We start from the raw sequence: 14,959 nt of genomic DNA, 5'->3' as shown, positions 1-14,959 counted from the left end.
TCTGTTCTCAACAAAATTATGTGTTCATTTTATAAGTTATTAATTTTCTACTCCCAATGTCTATGCTTGCCTCTCATTAAAAGCATTATTATGACACTTTAAGAAATTGCTTCAGAGCAATAAGGCCGCCCATTTGTGTTGTTGCTAAATGTTTTAGATTTTGTTTCTGTGCAATAAAGTATATTAGATGTGATTTAATTTAAGTAAGTAGTTCAAATTTCAAACTGACTCAGAGTTCGTGCTTCGGAAGGTACGTTAAGCCGTTGGTCCCGGTTACTACTTACTGATGTAAGTACGTGGTCGTTACATGAGCCATGTCAGGGGCCTATGGCGGCCCGATAATAATCCTGACACCAGGGTTGATGGGGTTGGTACTCCACCTCACAACCCACACGATAGAAGTAGTATTCTCTTATCTCAAACATAACATAAAATAAGCTCACGACTGTATCCCAATTGGGGTAGTCAGAGACTCAACATAAAAAAAATAATTTTGTTCTAAATATGGGGAACCGCCATTTTTTTTTTTGAGTGTGGAAATCTCATCTAAGTACATACAAATTTTCAACAGTAGGTATAGTTCTTAATTTCTTATAGTTTCGGAATAGCTGTGACATACCGACGGACAGACAGACGGATATGACGAATCCATAAGGAATAAATTCCGTTTTTTGCCACTTGACTACAATAAAAGTACTGAAAGAATTTTCGTACAGTTTTCTATTCTAATATGACAAAAATAAGCATAGGAGTATACTCTGCTATACGCGCGAAGCCGGGGCGAGACGCTAGTAAAACATATTTCTCGGTAGTTGACCGCCAGCAGTCGTTTTTGTATAGGACGGTATTGGGTGGAAGCGTTATCGGAACAGAATCGAGTAAGTGGGCTTTGACCCTTACATAACATAACATAAATAGCCTATATACGTCCCACTGCTGGGCACAGGCCTCCTCTCAAGCAACCGGAGAGGGCATGGAGCATACTCCACCACGCTGCTCCACTGCGGGTTGGTGGAGGTGTTTTTACGACTAATAGCCGGGACCAACGGCTTAACGTGCCCTCCGAAGCACGGAATCATCTTACTTTTTCGGACATTCAGGTGATTCAAGCCTGAAAAGTCCTTACCAAACAAAGGACAGTCTCACAAAGTGATTTCGACAATGTCCCCATCGGGAATCGAACCCGGACCTCCAGATCGTGAGCCTAACGCTCTAACCACTAGACCACGGAGGCTGTGACCCTTAGAGTACTCTTAACCAGGGTTAAAAAGGCCACATCGAAGCATTATCAATAATTTAAGAGCCATGCTCTTGTATGCATTCTCCATTCTTGTCTATCAAAGGCCAATTCTTTCACTTCCTTATAACACGACGTTCACCTTCTCTTTAATCTGTTCCATGTAAACTCTTCTTGGTCTTTCCCTTCCCCTTTTTCCTTGTAGCTTCCCTTCTATGATGTTTTAAATAAATTCGTCATGTCTTATTAAGTGTCCGATTATCTTGCCTCTTCTGTCCTCAGTAACACATCGAAACAATTCATCTAAAAAGCAATATTGCTATTTGAAATTTGTGGATATTACTCACTTTTTTACGCAAATATCCAATTAAAATAGGTATTTCTATTCAGATTAATTGCATCGGTGTGGTCTTTTTTAGACTCTCTGGCCTGTTTAGAGAAATATGTAAGTATTGGCCCCGATTCCTCATCATCATCATCAATTTAAGAGCCACGCTCTTGTCGGTGTAGCATTTTCCATTCCAGTCTATCAAAGGCCAATTCCTTGACTTCCCTATAAGACACGACGTTAACCTTTTCTTTAATCTGTTCCATGTAAGCTCTTCTTGGTCTTCCCCTTCCTCTCTTTCCTTCTTCCCGATTCCTGCACCTCCTAATTTTATTTTAATTAATACCTGTCATTTTCTTACCCGTCGAATAGGAAAGGGACGGATGATTGACAACTGTAAATTTTGAAATAAATGAATAATCCGGGCGAATAAAATAGGCATCTCGCTAGCATGGAATCCGTTTGACGTGTGCTGTCAACTTAATTTTGTCGGGTTATTGGCCAATATATAAATTTGGGAGGGTTTTTAAAATTCCTGCCTAAAATTGACCTGTGTTTCATAAATTTTATGCCTGTCTATTATCCGTCCCTTTACTTTCCCGTGGATAATTTTGCTACGAAAACGCGGTTTTAAATACGGAAAAATACTTCTCGTGTCGCAACCAGTTTCGAACAAAGAATAATTACTTCGAAACTAGTTATATACACGGCTGAAGGGCAAAATTTTTTTTTTTTCTGTAGCTTAATTAATGTCCCACTACTGGGTAAAGGCCAAAAAAATGATGAAAAATGGCATGTACAACTTAAAATAAAATTAGATGGTGTCTACAGGAATCACCACCATTGTAAGAATAAAAAAACTGCGCTGTGGACTTTATCCTCAACAACTATGTAACAAGGTGATCCTGCGCATCCTTGATTGCGTCCACGCTGGCTGCACCGGGGTGTAGCGTCACGTTTCCGTATTACGTATACCGACACGTGCGCTCGCTTCTTATAAACCCCTACTATGATAAATATTATCACGCTTTCCCTAGGGAAATAGACGTGAGTTTTTTTTTTTAAATTAAGATGGGTTTGCTTTTCCATCCATTCGTATCACTTACTTCTAGTAACCATTCCAAACCGGTAGCATTATACCATACTATGACAGATGCGTTTAATTTACATGATGTCATCTTACGGCATCATAAAAAACGAGTTACAGATAGCAGTTGTATGGCTCTGTCTTTGTCGCACAATACTGATATACAATAAATATTGCATTTATTACAATAAATAAAATGTATACAGGGTGTTAGTGACATCGTAACGAAAACTTTGAGGGGTGATTGAGGCCATGATTCTGATATGATATCAAGTGGGATTTTCCGTCGCAAAAGTATGGAACTGAAAATAATTAAAAAAACACAAAAATTTTCATGAATATTCAGACTGAAAATTCCACTTGATATCAACTCAGAGTCATGGTCTGAACCATTCCCCTCAGTATTCGTTACGTTGTCAGTAACACCCATACCTACTTGTATGGCTACTGTATGTACTTGTGCGGGGTGTAAGTGACATCGTAACGAATACTGAGGGGGATGCTTCAGCTGATTATTCTGAGTTAATATCAAGTGGAATTTTCCATCGCAAAAGTATAGAATTGAAAATAATTTAAAAAAACTAAAAAAAAACATGAATTTTGCGACGAAAAAATCCACCTGATATTAACTCAGAGTCATGGTCTGAATCATCCCCCTGAGTATTCGTTACGATATCACTAACACCCTGTATATTGCATTTAATATGAATACTTCTTTAAATTTACCGGTAAATTGTGTTTTGGCTTTTACAGTAACAGATATATTAAATAACTGACATTAGTAAGTCCCGGAGATATATAATTTTTCGACCGCCACCGCCCGCTCGCCGGCGGATCTGGCCGGACAAAGACATAGATTGCAGTCACTTGCGCGCGCGCACGGTGCCACTTCCCGGCCGATTGTCCACTACTTGCCATTGTAGTCAGATGGACATTCGCAACGCTTGACCTTGTTGTTCGCGTCTATCACGCCGTATTTTTTACATTAAATGTCTTAACGTTGCTAAAATTAGGCATCACTCAGTGAAAGATTCAAATCAGTGAACTGAATTTTGAATTACTTTAGCTTCATCGCTACAACTGTCAGTAACGCCATGTTTGTTTACCAGAATGTTCAACCCTAAAAATAAATAACTTAGTAAGGTGTATTCGAAGCTTCGTCAGTTAGAGGAAGTAAAACCTAACATAGCATCACGCCTGTATCCCTGAAGGGGTAGGCAGTGGTGTGTAGTATCTACATCTATACCTTGCCAGCTATTTTTAGGTCCCATGTAATAAATAGTGATTTTATTGTCAAAAAACCGTCTAATAAATGTCCGTGTAGCTGCCTGTCTACGGCGTAGCACGTAGCAGCGCTACGTGTTTCCTTCTGTTACGTAAACTTGTACTACGCAAATCGTAGAATTTTCCAGTGGAGTTGTTAGATTGTATTTTATACGTTATGTACAGGTTGTTGTATTATATACATAACTATAATGTTGCGTGGTGCGCTCGCTGCTGAAGCTGTTTCGCGTGTCCTGTATTTGATACAAAATAACCCACCTACCTCTAACGGCTGAATAAATATATAACACTGTATGGCGGCCATCTTGTTTTTCCGCTATTCAAATCAAGGTTTAAATACGAAAAAAAATTGATCCAGGTATCATAGTTCCACCAGGCCGTAGGGCGTCTTCCTGATGCGGAGCAGTTTTCGAATATCTCGAACTTTTCTGATACTCACCGTAAAGTAATAGGCACACTTCCCATACGTCATTTTACAATGTTTGTTTGTTATTTGAAAGAATTTCATCCTCCTAGCTTTATCCCGTTTTCCACAGGGTTGGCTTACCTAACCTGAAGATTTGCAGGTCCGGTTTTTTACAGAAGCAACTGCCTGTCTGGCCTTGCAACTGGCGAAGGGAATACCAACCTAATACATGTTAAAAAACAGGCGAAAGTAAATTAGTGCATTCATTATCAGTTCAAGATTTAAATAAATTAGAAACGCATAAATGCAGTCAACGAATATAATTTACTTTCAAATAACAATCAATGTTCTTATCAAACAAGGGATCATAAAGTGATTTTTGTTGTAAGTCCCTACTGAGATTCGAATCAGGAACCTTCAGATCGTGAGCCCAACGCTCAACCAGTGTACCACAGAGGCCGTTAGAACAGCTAGTTAAAAATAACATTCAGAATAAACAGTTCTTTATTGTTTTTGGACCCAATCTTCCTTTCTTCTTCTTCTTATCGTGTGAATTGTGAGTTGGAATACTAGCTTCATCAATCCTGATGTCAGGGTTATTATTGAGCCGCCAAAGGCCCCTCCCGTGGCTCATGTAACCACTACATACTTACATCAGAAAGTAGTAACCGGAACCAACAGCTTAACGTGCCTTCCGAAGCACGGATCATCTTACTTTCGGACAATCAGGTGATCAGCCTGTAATGTCCTAACCAAACTAGGGATCACAAAGTGATTTTTGTGATAAGTCCCCACCGGGATACGAACCCACTGGACCACTGAGGCCGTTTTCCTTTCTTGAGACTCGTACAGTCATGAACAATATCATGTACCCACTCTAGAACCCTGTCGCACTATAATATTTGACATTTAATGAGACTGACGGTTTAATTTGTCAAAAAAGTGAATGTGACATGGTTTCAAAGTGTATACATATTAGTAGTGACCGTACACCCTGTATAAAACAAAATACGTAAGCGTTGTCAACGATTTTGACCTTGTCGCGAATCAGTGCTATTGGACAATTGCAACCTTAATGGCAGGACAATACAAAATGGCCGCCGCATACCTACGTCACGGCTTTATTGAGAGATTGGTCGCAAGTGGGTAATCTGTTTGTTTGTTTTTGATATCCATTTCAGGTTGGTGATGGAAATGGATAGTTCTTCGAACACAGGAAAAAAAAAGATGTCCGAAAATCTTATAGTAACTTATGTATACCGTCAATCTACGTAAGTTTATTTTTTATGATAGCCAAGTGCATAGAGAAAGTCTAATTGGGTCGTGTACCAGGTTCAAGATAAATTATGAAATTCTGATTAATACTAAATAAAGACAGATCTAAAACTAACGAAAAATGATTTCTTTTTTCTATTGAACTTATTTATGATTTTTCAGGTCAACGTTTCTATGACGTCACAGTGTGCTTTTTCATACAAATTCCACAGTAAGTAATTTCGTTTTTTTTGACATTAGTAAAAAGTAACTGATTTGACTAGTTGGAAGCTACCCTATCGCAGTAGCAACTGATAAGCAACGCAATGAGTCAATTTCGAATCAGTTGCGACTACCATACTGGCCTACTAAGTGCTTAATATTGCATGAAGGAAGGAACACCTGAACCGGCAACCCGTTCCACTTGTAACTAACAGGATATTTGCAACTAAAGATTCAAGGATATTTAGGCTATTGATATTGATCATTGGATATTGACCACCGGTGTTCGATGATCTACCCAATTATATATCGTTTGATTATAAGAATAAGGTTTGAAGTGAGAAGATTAACTCATACTTTAAGTATGGAAAGAAAAACAAAAAACTCGTACTTTCTAGAAAAATCTACTTTATTTTTAATATTGAACTTTCTGTTCTCGTCAAAATTATAATTTTAATATAACTTAAAGTATACATTTTTTTAAGTTAACGCGGTTATTATCATAATTAAAACACAAAACAACGGGTTCTTACCGCGTTTAAAATAGGGATATGAGACTCCCGATATTTCGACACTGCCATGATCACGGGATGACTGATGAGATTGGAGTAGAGTAGGTAGATCCATAATTTTCTACGGGCAGGCATATCTGTTTACCCTCTTTCTTTGCCGCTTGTTTATGTATTTGATATCGGAATGTTCGGAACCATCTGAACTCGCACCAAACTCAGTCATCCCGTGATCATGGCACTTGCAACAGTGTCGAAATATCGGGAGTCTCATATCGCTATTTTAAACGCGGTAAGAACCCGTTATTATGTGTTTTAATTATAACTTAAAGTATATTTCTATGCGCTATTCTCTATTGGAATCTAAGTAAGAGCTAACTTTCTTGATACTTTTAATGGTATACACCTCTGCCCGGCCTATTAGGTATTGGCGTGAGTTATAACTCGGCAGAACTCGCAAAAACAAACAGTCCGTAACAAACGACAACACATCTTTGGTGGCAATTTTACACCCTCACCCCCACTACTTAGTAACCAGATACGTCGAAGACAACTTGCCACTTTGCCACTTCACCCCTATTTGGAAACTTGATGGATCACTCGCCACTTTCACAATACTTGGATAGATAGCTTCCATAGAGAAACAGTTTCGATATAGTGCATTATGATCGCAGTGTCTAGAGTAGTGTTTCCACTACGGAATAGAAGAAAGAGATTCGAAAGAAGAGAAGAAGTGAGCGTGAAACGCTCGCTATACAAGTATGAGCAAATAGTACTTCAACTTTGCACTTCACTCCTCTTACGATGTACGGAGTTCCGCGATAGTATATTAAAAGGTTATCTTGTGCATTACAATCTGCAAGGCAAAAAATCAAATATCGACTATCATGAAAGGAGATCTCTCCTTATCACAGGAAAGCTAAAAACCTTAGTATGATAGGCTATTTATAAAAAAAATACTTTTGTGCGCAGTATATTACGGAAAGTAGCATATTCATTGCCGGTAAAGCGGCTATGGAATTTAAGAAGCAGTAGAGCTATCGTAGTTATCTGTCTGCAGGAGTAGTGGTAAAAGAGTGGGGTTGAATCGGCGACAGTGTTTCTCAGAAAAAATGCGCGTTAGGGCCTTTCCAATTCCTTTTATTCTGTGGTTTCCGCAGAAATACAATTAAGAAATAAAAACACTCGCCACTTTGACAAAACTTGGATAGAGTTCCATAGAGAAACAATTTCGACATAATATAGAGGGTGTTAGTGACATCGTAACGAATACTAAGGGATTCAGACCATGACTCTGAGTTAATATCAAGTGGAATTTTCCGTCGCAAAATTCGTGTTTTTTGTTTTGCGACGGAAAATTCCAATTGTTAACAACTCAGAATCATGGCCTGAATCATCCCTCAAAGTTTTCGTTACGATGTCACTTACATCCTGTATTATGATCGCAGTTTCTAGAGCACAGTGTTCCGCAGACCTCGGGATCGGACATTTTTAACTAACCCCAAGGATTACCGTAATTAGTTAAGTAAGCGAACTCCGTGAAAATGGGATACCGCTAGGGAAATTGATGTGTTTATATCCTTAGATCGCGTTCCATGGTAGCCGTGGTAGCCCAGTTGGTAGAACGCTTGCCTCTCACTTTGAGGTCGCAGGTTCGAATCCAGCACAGGCCTAAACCAATGATTGTCGAATTTGTTTTCGAATTTATATTTGGATCATAAATGATTATCACGTGCTCAGCGGTGAAGGAAAACATCGTGAAGAAACCCACATTCCCGAAAAATGCATTTTCGGAGGTATGTAATGATGACCTAACCTGTATTGGACTGGTTTTCCCTTCGCGTGTTGGAAGGTCAGACAGCCAGTCGCTTCAGTAAAAAACCGGACCTGTCAAATCTTTAGGTTAGGTAAGCGGACCCTGTGAAAAAGAATAATGCTAGGGAGTCGATAGATCGCTTTCAAACACACGTAAATAAAACCACATTGCTTCAACCCGTACCATCTTTATTGAAATGCAAACAAACCCTGTTAAAACATAAGTACTTATTGTTTAAACATTCCTACCATATATAAGTATATACTACGATTCTTGTTCATTTCAAACATAATTAAAGCATTATTGTTTACCGAATATACTTACTTATTCGATATTCAAAAAAATATAATATCAGGTATATATTGGCAGCCTTTAGCAACACTACAAAAAAAAATTAACAACAATGTTACAAAATATATGTACTTATATATAAATAGGTCAAGAACGTACATCGTAGTAAGTGGAATTCATGGTATCTGCCTACCCCAACAGGAATTAGGCGTGATGTTACATAAGGTATAAAAGTTAGAATGCAATAAATAGAAGAAAAAAATAATTTACGTTAGTTCGAATTGCATAATATAATATTTGCAACGATTAAAACCTCATTTGTCTTTGGCTGCAAAACTTTTCAATCTATAGTAATCCTACTAACCTTATACGAATCACCGACGATATTCGCCGAACTCTTCTGGAAGAAATTATTCTTCAGCTCCAAGCCCGTCTCTCCTGTCGTGCCGTTTATAGCTGTGACTACATCGTTAGTCTTTTTACCGCTCTGTCGGCCTAGGGTGATATTATATCTAGTTATTTCTAAGGCTAAATTCTTGGTACTGAAACTTCGACCTAAAGACTTCGATCTTTTCACGATAAATTTGTCTCGAGGCATCTTTATATCATAAATAGGATTAATGATTCCTGTATAGTTGTCGTTCAAAGGTTTAACGGGTTGGATTTGTGTTTGTGACTGTATTTGGTTCAGGTTTAGACGGGAATTCACTTGTTCTAGGTAATCTAAGTCCTGCTCCAGGTCTTGAAGTCGCTTCGGTGGCAGAAAGTCGTTGCATCGCTTTGCGATCTGAGAAATAAAATTGGGAAATAAAAATGTGAATTATTTACATACATACATAAACTCACGCCCATAATCCCAAATGGGGTGGGCAGAGCCACAAGTAATCAAAGACAACTTGCAGCCACTGTTGATACGAAGTCCTAAGATGGATATGATGAACCTTACGGTGATAAGGGATCAGCCTATCGCCCATAACATTAGTCCATCATGTTAGAGGACGCAATCCCTCTGTCGGTTTTTACGACATACCCGGGAAGACAAGCAATGTGAATTATTTATGAAGCCGATTTCGGGTTTATTGCAAAGTATACAAAGTAGAATCAGGTCAAGTTGGTTATTTATGTTTTCTAATAGACGAAGCAAAGTACGAAATGAAAGAATGAAACAACTCATAAAGTGAAATATTTCTTCTTCTCTCGTGTGGGCTGTGAGATCGAGGATAAAAACTGCCTATTTCTCCCACCAGGTGTCGCTACTGTTGAGTGTTCTTAAATTTTGACAGTTCCCCATGCTATTTGAGTAAACAAACATAATTGTTATGGTTATTTTTTTATACTTTAACCCTTTGCGCAGCGTTTAAATGTGAGTAATCCTTACATCAATGATACCAGGGTTGATGAGTTCGGTAATTCACCTCACAATCCACACGATAGAAGAAGAAGAGACAATAGATCTTATTGGTCGCAGTGATACAGAGCACGAAATAAGGCTTGCAAAACTCTCGGCTTCGAAATAATATACCCGAAGAACGCAGTCTGTTTTATGGAGACATTTTTTTAAATTTTATAAATTTTGCATGATTTATGTAATTTAAATGCACGGTAAACTACTTATATTTTTTTGTAACATCTGTCACACTGCATTTGAAATCTTAAATACCAATCTCTCTTATCAACTGCCATTTTATTTCTGAGGGGTTATTTATGAGGGCTATTTTATACCAATGTAGCGTCTTTCAATGACAAATACTTTTACGTGATGAGAACTAACCTTCTCCCTACTGGATTGCCGAGGCAAGGGTGGCGGCTGCGGCGCCTCATCACCAGACACGTAGTCCGGAGGCCGGGACTTGTACTTCTGAGGAGCCTCTGTCGCTATGCCCTCCATTTCTGGTAGTCTCCACGAACTGGAACGAAACATTTGTAGCCAGAACTTCAAAAAAACATGGCAAAAGGCATTTTCAAACCCTTACCAAAAAAAGGTTGGCCGAAGTAAAGATAACCTGGTGGGGTTCTCTTAACGGATCGGACCTGAGCTGCGTGTGTGATGATACGCCACAGACTATGGCTCATCTAACATCTTGCCCCGCGTGCTTTGATACCTGTACGCGAGAGGAGCTGATGAATACCACACTTGCTTCTCAAATGAGGAGCGCCTGATGATTTGCACCAACGAGTTAGTAATTCTCGACCATTATACCTCTAGACTCTAGATAGAGATACGGCACACCACCTATCACGTTGGTCTAACAGAAAACTCGCATCTTCTTTGCGAGTCGATGGCGATCAATACTATATTTTTGCTGACTAATAGTTGGCCACGCTTACGGCATTGTCAGTGGCTTCTTGAAGGTCTTTAATAATGCAGGTGTTAGGGTACTTTGGACAGCACAAAAGGTGAGCCATAGTTTGTGGTGATACTCCACGCTCGCACTCATCGCAACCATCAGCCAGGTTTCTCAGAGAAAACTCGCTAAGGTGTGGGTATACCTTGCGATGAATATATTCTGACTGAACAACTGTCCAACATGTTAGAAAGGACATAACTAACCTTCATCACCTCGCCACCACGTTTTCTCGAGATCCGCTTACCTAACCTGAAGGTTATCTATCAGATCTGGTTTTTTAAAGAAGCAACTGCCTGTCTGACCCTCCAAACCCGTGAGCTCATGTTATTCCCAGGATATATCAACTTACTTAGTGGACCTCTCGCTGCTTCTAGACCTGGCTGCTCGGGCGAGTCTGTGCAGTGCAAACAAGGCTCCCTCACTGGCATCACCCAGCCAACAGCACAGTTCCTGAAGGATCTGAAATAGACAATCCTCAATAATCCTTCATAATCTTCATGCAGCTGGGAACAGCCGTCAACCAAAGAAGACTCTGGTGTGGGTTGTGAGATCCATAATGTGAGGATTATTAATGAGCCGTCAAAGGCCCCCTGACATAACTCATTTAACGACTAGTGGACTTTCTTTAGCAAATAAGGTGTGCCTCTTAAGGTGTGTTTCTTAAGGTGCGCCTTTCAAAGCACGGGTCGGACTATCGGGTGATCACCTCGCAATGTCCTGACCAAAATATTTTATGTGATACGTCACCACCGGGATTCAAATCCAGGACCTCTGGATCGTGAGCCCAGCGTTCAACCACTGGTGGCCTTCAAAACATAAGTTGTAGACTTTTGGTATAAGCATGAGTCCAAACCAATTTCCAACTAAGTAACCGCGAGGAACTATAATTGGCTTTCTGTTTTTACCACAAGATGTTACTTTGTTAATTATAGCTGTTGTTTCTCCGAACATTAATATGAATTAATAAAACCGTCCTTTTGATAATTTATTCAACGTGGAATTTACCTTATCTCGTCCAAACACTTATGACATCGACTGTGAGGGGCATACGCAGCGTGTGAGACGTATGGCTTGTGGTCAAGTCGTATCTAAACATATTTTCGCAAACTTGACACTCACAGTAAACTTCCCAGCTTGCAAGAGAGCAGGAACAAGCTCCCCAAGAGCCAGGTGGAACGCTCGTGTGCCACTCCTCGCAGCAAGAAGATTCAAGGGCGCCATCTGTCCCACCAGCCACTCATCTTCAAGAGACCAGCCCGGTTCTTCCGCATCTGATGCTCCGGATTCCTCCACTTATGGAACAATATATCAGGGGTTTAAACAGCCTTTTTTGACGTGACTTATTGTGGACTTGCCGCAGAGGGAATTAACTACTTGGCTGGACAAATGAGGAGAGCTGAATGCTCTCACCCGGTAAAATTTAAGACAACAGGCATGAGGGTGCCCTGTTGGGCGCGAACCTCGGACCTCGGCTCAGGGCGTCGTCTGAGGGGATATATAGGATTAGTTCCTTCCTAGTGGACCGATAGCGGTAAGCGCTTAAAGAGGGAAATCCTCGACCACGCCAGCGGGTTAAAAAAGATACATCGAAGCAATTCATCTAAAAACAATTTGACATACGAGTATTATGTGCATATAAAAGTAAGTGACAATATAGTCAATGTAGTGAGTTTTGTTTTTTTATTTTGTATTGCCTGTGTGTGTAATAAAGTATTCGTTATGTTATCTTACGTGCGAAATGCAAACAAATGTCAAATAGCAATATTGCTTTCTTAGATGAAATGCTTCGATGTGGTTTTTTAAACCCTGGGGGTTTATGAAAATGTTTCACAGACGCTGCATCCAGTATTTCCGATGGTAGGCGGTTATATACGGATGAGGCTATTATAGATTTTGTATCTTTTGTACATACATAAACACACGCCTATATCCCACCGGAGTAAGCAGAGACTATGGAATAAAATAACAATAAAAAATAGTACTGAACTAAAATTATAATATTATCTTATATACTTACCGCACAAGGCATCTTTGACGCTGTTGATAAAGTCCAAAGTCTCCAGTATACTCGGTCTACTCAAGGCCTTGTTCCTCACGGTAGACCCGGCAGACCTTGGTCGTTGCCTGATTTCCTTGATACTTTCCACTGGCTCCGTATACACCAGGCTCTTCAGAGTATGGTACTTCCTTCTCATGGTCTTTGTGTCAGATTGGTTTGTTATGGATATTTCTGGATATCCGTATGAGGATGCGGAGACGTTGCGGCGCCTTGACCTTCAAGTTAAATGACATCAAACCATTATTACACAAATGGCCTCGGTGGTCCAGTGACACAGGTCCAGACCCCTAGTCTTCTTCTATCGTGTGGGTTGTGAGGTGGATGACCAACCTCATCAACCTTGGTTCAGGGTTATTATTGAGCCGCCATAAGCCCCTGACGTGACTCAGGTAAGGACCCCCCCCCCCCCCAGACCCCTAGTTTAGTTAGGACATTGCAGGCTGATCACCCGATCATCCGCCGGCGGGGACGCGGTTGTGTGCAATTGCGTTCCCGTATCCCCGCCACACGGCGGCAAAGAGGAACACCGTTGGGTTTTAGTGGGTATACCGGGTGGCGACACCCGGGGAGTCCCACATAACCACGTCGTCCCCCCGGGCGGCGTGTGGTATGCGTAACGCATTTCCCAACGTCAAAAAAAAAGAAAAGGCTGATCACCCGATTGACAGAAAGTAAGATGATCCGTGCTTTGACGGACACATTAAACTATTTACTTAAATATGTAGTCGTAACATCAACAGTAACCTGAATACCAGGTCATAGAATAAGCGGCTGAGCTAGGTTTACCTCACCCTCCTTACCTTAATCTTTAATCGTATGGACGTCAGACGTGACACACTCAGTTGTACGATAACGTCAATGTGTGGTGTCTGAGTAAACGAGGTGATTTGTATGAAGTGTTTGGGGTGAGACCAGGTTTAAAGAAAGACACAGAAACACAGAAAGCTCGGCGAGTTGTGGGTAAGTAGCTTACGTTATATGTACGGTCACGAGCATTAATATGTATACTCTTTGGTACCATGTCACATTAACTTTTTTGACAAGCCATTAGCTTTTTTGGCCAGCTTTATTGTGTGCCGTGTGACTGGAAGTTCGGTTTCGCCAGCCACATCAGAGCCCACCACAACAACGACCCGGGATAGATATTTAGGAGTCGCCGTCGCCGGTGTACGGTTTGGACGACATGATGATGACATTAACTTTTTTGACAAATTGTACTGTAAGTCTCACTAAATGTCAAAAATTCAAAATTCTAAAATATTTATTTTTCAAAATTGGCTTACAAAGTTAGCGCTTTTTGAACGTCAAACATAATTAAATTACATATTATGTAACTAGCTGTAAAACTACTACCACATCGGAATCTGTAACGCTGAGGGAAAGACGTGGCCAGAAAACCTCCCAGCACAGGGCCCTAGTCCTACTTTTTCATGTTTTCCTTTCTTTTCTTTTAAATCAGTTTGTATTACATAATTTATAGAATTAAATACAATGGTATTCCAATTACAGTCGGTGGAAGGAAAGTAAAAAATAAAGAGTTTATGTGACTTTATCACAGAAACAGTGTTGTCAAATATTTTAGTGCGACAGAGTCCTAAAATAGGTACATTATATTGCTCATGACTGTATATGATGTTATACCAGGGTTGATTAGGCCCCACGCACACAAGAGACTAAGAGTTGTTTTTTTACCTTCGTCTGGTTCGAGGCAGGCTGCTCAGGTCTAGGACGGAGGTGGAAGGAATGATGTCAGGTTTGGTAGTGTTCCGCCAGTAGTTGCCATTCTTGACACTGTCGAGGATCTCTTCAGAGTTCTGACGGGAAATGTGTTTGGACCTCGAGCTGTTTTGGAAAAATATTTTCTGTTAAATTCAGCCAGGTACAACTCACATGTTATTATCAAAGTCAAAGTCAAAGTATTTATTGCATAGACATATATCATTATTGGTATAGACAAATGTATAAGCCCAGACCCAGAAAGCTGTAACTCTGAAACTGTAATTGTATTTAAATTACACATAGGACACGTAGAACAGATGAAGGATATACTTAATAGGATTACGAAAGCAGTATGTCACGAACTCCTCGCAGAACATTTTATAGCCTTTCTACATGTTT

At 40.1% G+C, this 14,959-nt stretch overlaps 1 protein-coding gene and 1 pseudogene across 1 annotated transcript in view; both read right to left on the bottom strand.

Annotated features, from left to right (window-relative positions):
* The window catches only part of LOC126372119 (ATP-dependent RNA helicase DDX42), a 329,796-nt gene that overhangs the window by 236,698 nt on the left and 78,139 nt on the right, over window positions 1–14,959 (bottom strand). The window lies entirely within an intron of this gene.
* LOC126372097 (uncharacterized) overlaps window positions 8,315–14,959 on the bottom strand; it is a 50,484-nt pseudogene continuing 43,839 nt past the window's right edge.

The sequence above is a fragment of the Pectinophora gossypiella genome, chromosome 13 (genome assembly GCF_024362695.1).
Source record: "Pectinophora gossypiella chromosome 13, ilPecGoss1.1, whole genome shotgun sequence".
NCBI classification, from domain to species: domain Eukaryota; kingdom Metazoa; phylum Arthropoda; class Insecta; order Lepidoptera; family Gelechiidae; genus Pectinophora; species Pectinophora gossypiella.
Note: the sequence above shows the minus strand (reverse complement) of the source record. Positions and strands in the feature narration are given on the sequence as shown.